The following is a 7,826-nucleotide window of genomic DNA, read 5'->3' as shown; positions in this document are numbered from 1 at the left end:
CAATAGAAATGGGTACCCTATTATAATCAGGAACTTCCTATATATTCCCTCCACTATCCTCACAAATCTTATTTTTCTCCTTTGTTGGAAATTGTTTGACTAATGCATTCATTGGAAACCATAACTTTGAATCAAAGAACACCCATCAAAAATGTGGCTTAAGCAAAATTAGATATTTTCTTCTTTCACAGTAAAGAAATGGGTGAAATACCACCATCAAACATGACCCAGCACCTGGGCTCCCCGTGTTTCTCCTCAGCATTCTAAGCACGTGGCTCTGATTCTCAGGAATCAAAGCAAGCCTGGCAGCTGCATCTATCCCTGCACCCATCCACTGTACCTCCAAACGTTTGCAATCAGTGGACAACAGCCTCTGTCATTGCATCCAGGTCCTGGCACCTGGAAGGAGGGAAGGGCATGTGAGCTGCACTGAGTCTTTTGGAAGAATGCTTTGTGCAAGCAGTTCTAAAAATTTCTAAGTAATCTATATTTGTAAGGGTTTTGTTATCTGGATACTTTCAGATGTCAGGGAGTCCTGGACATATGGTTTTCATTTGAGTCAAATCTTTGTAAAGCAACCGGCAGTGTCAAGGCCTGCATATATTCTAAGTTCATACTCATATATTTATACTAAAAAATTAGCATGCTCTCTATATACATACATATGCTTGTACGTATATATTTAATTTTAAACTGTATATATTTATATCCAGGCAGAATTATTTGATTAACCATCAGGCTTATGTAACAAATTAGAATCTCCTTTAGTCTGACTTTTCATTTGTTATTTTAGTAAATTATGAGTTGTCCACTAGTATTTATTCTCTTTTTAATGATGGGCTTATGGTTGGAGAGATAGAATTCTCTATGCAAATGTCATCAGCAAAAAAGACATCCAGAATAATGGGTACAAGTACCATTCTTTTGTATTTTGATGGTCAATCTTACAAAAAGTTCAAGTTGATGCAATACAGCAAATTTCATGTGTGTATATTCCATGTTATAATAGTAAACAAGGTAGGAAATTGAACACTACATTCCTATTTGTAATATGTTAATATTTTTGTATTGTCAAATAATTCTTTTTATGCATCTATGATTTAAAATTTGTTGTTCATAAATAGTTCCTTATCTATGATTATATATTCAACTTTTGTTTTTTGGACCTGTTTCTCTGAATTTCTCCCTCAACGAATTGAACATTAACGTTGCAATTCTTGTTTAAGAATTAATAACAATTTTCACTATTAAAATCACTATTTAAATAAAAGTACATAAAAAGAGCATACAAACATAACTCATGGATTTTCCACGCTTCTTTTAATTATGTATCCTAACTTGCTGTTGCAAAAAAATTAATATCCTTTTTTGGTATGTGGTTCCATGAATTTTGTCACTTTTTTATAGTCTTGTAGCTACCACTGCAATAAAAAATATAAAGATTTTTCCAGATCCCTCTCACATTCCTTGGTATCCACACCCTCACTCAGTCCCTTGCCCCTGGCAGGGAATTGTCTCTTCATCCTTATAGTTTTGCCATGTGGAGAATTTATATACATAGAATCAACAATATGTAAATTTTGAGACTGCTTGTTTAACTCAGCATAATTCTTTTGGATTTCATACAAATTATTGCACATATTGTAGTAAATTTTTATTGCCAAGCAGTAACTTTTTATAGATGTATCCTTGAAGAACATATGTATTATTTCCTGATTTTTATGATTCCAAATAAATGGCTATTGATTGATATTGTATACAGATTGGTATATATAATTTTCCACTTCACCAAAAAAGCTAGGGCTATGATTTCTGGGTCATGAGTATATGTTTACTGTATTAGAAACCGACCACATTTCTCAGAGGAGCTGCAGCATTTTACATTACCACCAGCAGTGTGTGAGAGATCCAGGTGCTATTCATCCTCACACCCGTTTGATATGGTCACTATGTTGTATTTTACTTCTGGTTCCGTATGTAACCTGGATTTGCATTTCCATGTCTATTGTTCCTGAACATCTTATTTTCCTTAGTTGCATTTATCACATCACTGAAATGACCATTCTTTCTTTTAATTGTGTCAGTTTATACTTCTTGAAAATTGGGTAATTTCTTTCTAATTTATTTTCATTGAACTATAGCAGAAATACAATATTATACTGGTTTCAATTATGCAATACAATGATTCTACAGTTAAACCCATTATTAAAACCTCATCCCAACTAGTACACTTACTATGTGTCAACATAGGAAAATGTTAAAGAATCATTGACTGTATTCTGCATACTGCACTTCCAACTTGAATTCAGCTTATGATTGGGATTTTGGGCCTACTTATCTGCCTCACCCACACTGCCCACCCACCCACACTAACCTCTCCTCCATGGTAACATCCAGAACTCTCTCAGTGTCTATAAATCTACTTTTATTTTAATTTTGATTTCTTTTTTTTTTCAATTCCATATATAAGTGATATGATATGGTATTTCTCTTTCTCCACCTGGTTTATTTCATATAGCATAATACCTTCTGTATCCATCCATATGGTTGCAAATGGCAGGACTTCTTTCTTTTTTATGGATGAATAATATTCTATTATGTATATTTACCACCTCTTCTTTATTCATCAATCTGCTTATGGATGCTTAGGTTGCTTCCATATACTGGCTATTGTAAATAACACAGCAATAAACTCAGGGGTGCACATATCTTTATGAAACTGGGATTTTGAATTATTTTTGTAAATACCTGGAAGTGGACTTACTGGATCATATGGAATTTCTATTCTCAGTTGCTTAGGACTCTCCATATTTCTTTCCATAGTGTCTGCATCAATTTACATTCCCACCAACAGTGCAAGAAGGCTCGCTTTTCCCATATCTTCACCAATGCTTGTTATTTCCTGTCTTTTAGATAGTGGCCACTTTAACTGGCATGAGGTTAGAGCTCCTGTGCTTTGGTTTGCATTTCCCTGGTGATTGGCAATGTGTGAATAACCATCAGAAAATAAAATAAAACATTCCCAGATAAAGGAAAATTATGATATTCATCGTGAGAAGACTTATTGTAAAACAATTGTAAAATTATTTGAAACAAATGGGAAATTTTATCAAAAATAAATATGGAATAATAGAAGAAATGAAGAGTGACAGAAAAGCTAAAGAGACTATATTTGCTTGAGTTCTTTGAAATAAGATTGTTGATAAAATTCAAAAGCAAAAGTGTCTTCTGCAGGTTTACAATGGTTATATATTAAAAACAGAAAAAACGCATAGAGGTAGGTAAAATGGCTTAGTTTTAGGTAAAATTCTGCATTCAACTTAAAATAGAAAAATACTATTTCAAGGCTATCTGTGAAAAAATGAGTGTATGTCATGCAAAGAAATATTCCTTTTATTTTTGTTATGTCCTTATTGAAATGTAATTGGTATACAGTATCATACTGATTTCAGATGTGCAACATTGTGATTTAACACACATGCACACATGTATATATGCACGTTAATGTAAATACCTAATATTCACCATGAAAAGTGTAGTTTTCTGTCAACATACAACAGAACTAGAATATTTATTTCCCATGCTTTTTTCCATTCTTGTGATGAATTCATTTTATGATCAGAATGCTGTACCTTTTCATTCTTTTCACTGATTTTGGCAGACTCCCATCCCCCTGCTCATGACAATACAGACTGTTCTTTGGTTCATGAGTCTATTTCTGTTTTGTTCATTATTTTTTTGATTCCACATATAAGTTAAATTATGTGGTATTTGTCTTTTCCTATTTGACTTATTTCAATTGACATACTGTCTATGTCCACCTATTTTACTGCAAATGACAATATCGAATTATTTTATATTGTTGAGTTGCACACATCCCTTATTTTCTTCTTACATTCATTTATCAAAGGACACATATTTCTTCCATATCTTGTTATTGTAAATTATGTCACAATAAGCATAGTAGTACATATGTCATTTTGAATTAGTGGTAGGAATATTCTAAAAATTCTCCCTCAAATTTCTGTGTCTATCACTGAAACCTGTGAATATGATGAGATGTCAATTCCATGACATAGTGATCTTACATGGCACAACTGAACATAAGATGAGAAAATTATCCTGCATTATCTATGTATTTTCAAATGAACTTCATGATAACTTAAAATAATAGAACTTTATTTTACTAGTATCAGAAGAATAAGTCAAAAATATGTGAAATATGAGAATTATGTAATAACATGTTGCTCTCTTTGAATACAAAAATCCCACAAAGAAAGTACCATAAAAGTTAACATACAGTAGCTATGATAAGTATAGACACAAATGTCCCCAACAATGGGCAAATCATATCCACCAGCATACAGAAGGTGACAGACATCATCTACATGAAAACAACTATATTTAATATCAGACTTATTGCTGAAAGACTAAATACAAGATGAATACCTAAATACTAGAATAAGGAACAAGGTAAGGATGTCAATCCCTATGACCCCCAATCAACAGTGTGTAGTATATGTCCTAGCAATGTAATAATATAAGAACTGTAAACAAAACCATAGAATTATAAAGAAGAATATAAACATGCCTGTTCTGAGATGGTATGACTTTCAATATAAAAAAATCAGAAGTACTCACCCTCTGCCCTCAGATAAGGATGATGGCCTTCACCAGAAACTGTGCTAGACAACAGGAAGGAGGGCTGCCCAAGGGTAGGGAGGTCTGAGGGCATTTGTACTCAGGTCACTCAGCTTCCATCCCAGCTTCTTGATGAGACTGTGTTGGGGCAAGTTGAACTACATTTGAAAAATAAATTTTAAAATTTATCCCTCTTACCCACTGTTACGAATCACATTTGTGGCAAACATCTAGTAATGTACACAATGATCGAGTTACTATGTTGTACATCTGAAACCAACATAATATTGTATATAACTTTATTGCAAAAAAATAAATTTTAAAAAATCAGGAGAAATCTGCACCAAAACTACCTCTTAGAATTAGTGTCAGTTTAGTAAAGTCACAGAATATAGGTTTTAAACATGAAATATGAAACTGGATCATATTTCTCCTTGGTAGCAATAAGAATTTGGTAGGCAAACAATACAGTTGACAGCAACTCCAAAGCTAATTGAAATATCAGGTAAATATCTGAATAGATTCAGGATCAGTATGATGGGAACCTCCATATATCAATGAAAGATATGAAACAATTAATTAAACAGAAAGACATACCATGTTCATGGACTGTAAGAAACAACACAATAAAGATTTCATTTTTTATCCTATTAATCCATGCCTTTTGCACAGTCACAGTCAATTCACAACTGGATTTTTATATTTCTAGACAAACTGACAGTAATGTTTATGTGGACTGGACAAAGAAACTCTAATATATGAAATAATTCAAAAAATAAAAAATTTGGATGTATCAGTCTATCCAATTTCAGATTTACTATGAGGGTACAATTAAAACTTTGGGGTGTTAGTCAATGGATAGAGAAAAAAGTCACTGGACACATGTACATAGTCCAGAAAAAGATCCATGCACATGTGGTCATTTGTTCATTGTGAAAGATTCTATAAAGCAATTTAATGGAGACTGGTTACCAAATTAATTGACAAAAGAAATCATAAAATTATAACACTCTATAAAGAAAGCACAAATAAAATTTTAACTATCTGATTACAGAGAATGCCTAAAATGACACCAAAGGAAAATTGATAAAATGACTGAAAAAGATACTTTATCAAAATTAAAATTCAATGATCTAACAACAGCAAAGGAACAACTTTATTAAAATTTAAACATCTGCTCTCCGAAAGACAATGTCAAGGTAATGAGAAGACAATCCCTGAATTAGGAGAAAATATTTTCAAAAGACATAGCTGACAAAGGACTGTTCCCTAAAACTACAAAGCACACTTACCACGGAGGAAAAAGCAAACACACCAATGAGTAAAAAATAGTTCAAAAATTGGTTTCAGGTATATAACATATTTGACAATTATATACATTATTAAATCCTCATCTATCTAGTGCAGTTATCTGTCAATGTAGAAAAACCCTATAAAACCATTGACCATATTCATTATGTTGGTTAAGCAATATTTTTCAGGGGCATTCTTTGATTCATGGGTATTATTATTTTCAAATAACACAATAATTAAGCAAATTCTAGGAATGGAGAGGAAAAGTGGATTTGAAAGGATGTAGGAAGAAATATATAAGGATTTTCTGGTTATAATCCAGTATCCACTTCTGTTGACCAAAGGCCTAATGGGTAACCTAAAAAACTAAATGAAGTTAAAATCTATTTAATAAGTTCAATAGAAAAAATTTAAAGATCTATAAAGAGATTTCAAATTGTGTGAATAAATTTAAAAAATGAAAAATGGCTCACATAAATGCCCATATAGCTGAATATTTGATATAATCAGAAATAGAATGTTTCTCAGTGAAAACAGTGGGTAAAGCAGAGTTTCCCAGGCATAGAAAAGATTGAATTGAAATGTGGACACAGAGCTGCATTGTGAAATTCATTTTTCTGAACGTCTTTTATGTGTTCATGTTTAAATTTTCCTAATATTTTATTTTGAACATTTATACAATTAACAGAAAATTGGAATGGTATAACGGACATCTATATACCCTTCACCTGAACTCACTAAATGCACATATATTATTTGATCTGCATGTATCTATTCTTAATATTCATAGGTATAATTTTTTTACATTAACCCATCATTGTAGTAGAAAAAAAGTTAGCAATTATGGGTGGAAATAAGTTTGTAATTGCACCCAATTTGAGCCTGAAGGATTGTAACAAAACCTTTCATGTGGATAGTCTAAACAGTAGAAGCATGTGTAATAATGCATAAAGATTGTACTAAAGTTTACTTATCTAACAATGAAAAATGCAAATTTTTATAAGTCCATGGTATAATCGTAATTTGGAAGAATGATTTAGATGATTACAGAAAACAAGCATTATTTTACTCTTTATTTTTATATTGAAATTCAATTCTTGAACCTCCTTTGATAAATCTAACCCTACATTACAACAAACAAAATTTTCACTCCTCTAGAGTTCAGCTTCTTTTCACATTAAATTGACTAAATATAAAATAAGTGCCTATTATTACTAATAAATTCTTCCCATTAGGTTGGTAGTAATTTATGAAGAAGACAGTATTCTTTCTAGAGTCCTCATTATTATTTTTACTACCTAAGGGAAATATGTCTATAATATCAACTTTAAAATAAATTACAACATTCATCCAATATATACATGAGATTTCAGTTTGAATTTTGATGTTTCTTTTATTGGGTAGACCATTTCACTTTTTTTTTAATGCTTTATATCAGTAGTGAGTACTGTGAAACTGAAAAGACAATACAGGTGTCTTATTTCTGGACTTTTTAAGCTGAGATAAATTAGTAGGTGGTTATAAAGATGTTAATACGGTATAAAAACATATATTTCAAAAATAGTTAACATTGACTATGATATTGGTAAGACAAAGGGAATAATTAAAAATTTCAGATAGTTGATGTATAAATTAATGCCTGAAATTGTCTAACTAGAGCCCTAAATATTGTGCATGCACAGTCAGGTACATATCCAAAATCCTGTTTAAAAAATGCTGCCGTGTCAAATGAAATCTTCTGACCCACAGATCTGAATGTACGTTCCCTAGAAAACTAGTCCATGAGACCTAACAGACAGGAAAGATGTTACAAATCAAACAGAGATATTAAATTTATAACAAATTGATAATAACATAAAGACATTTGATTACATTATAAGCAATCAATCCAC

Source organism: Manis javanica, chromosome 14 (assembly GCF_040802235.1).
Source record: "Manis javanica isolate MJ-LG chromosome 14, MJ_LKY, whole genome shotgun sequence".
In the NCBI taxonomy this organism is placed as follows: Eukaryota; Metazoa; Chordata; class Mammalia; order Pholidota; family Manidae; genus Manis; species Manis javanica.
The sequence above is the reverse complement of the archived record's forward strand: the minus strand, read 5'-3'. Positions refer to the sequence as shown.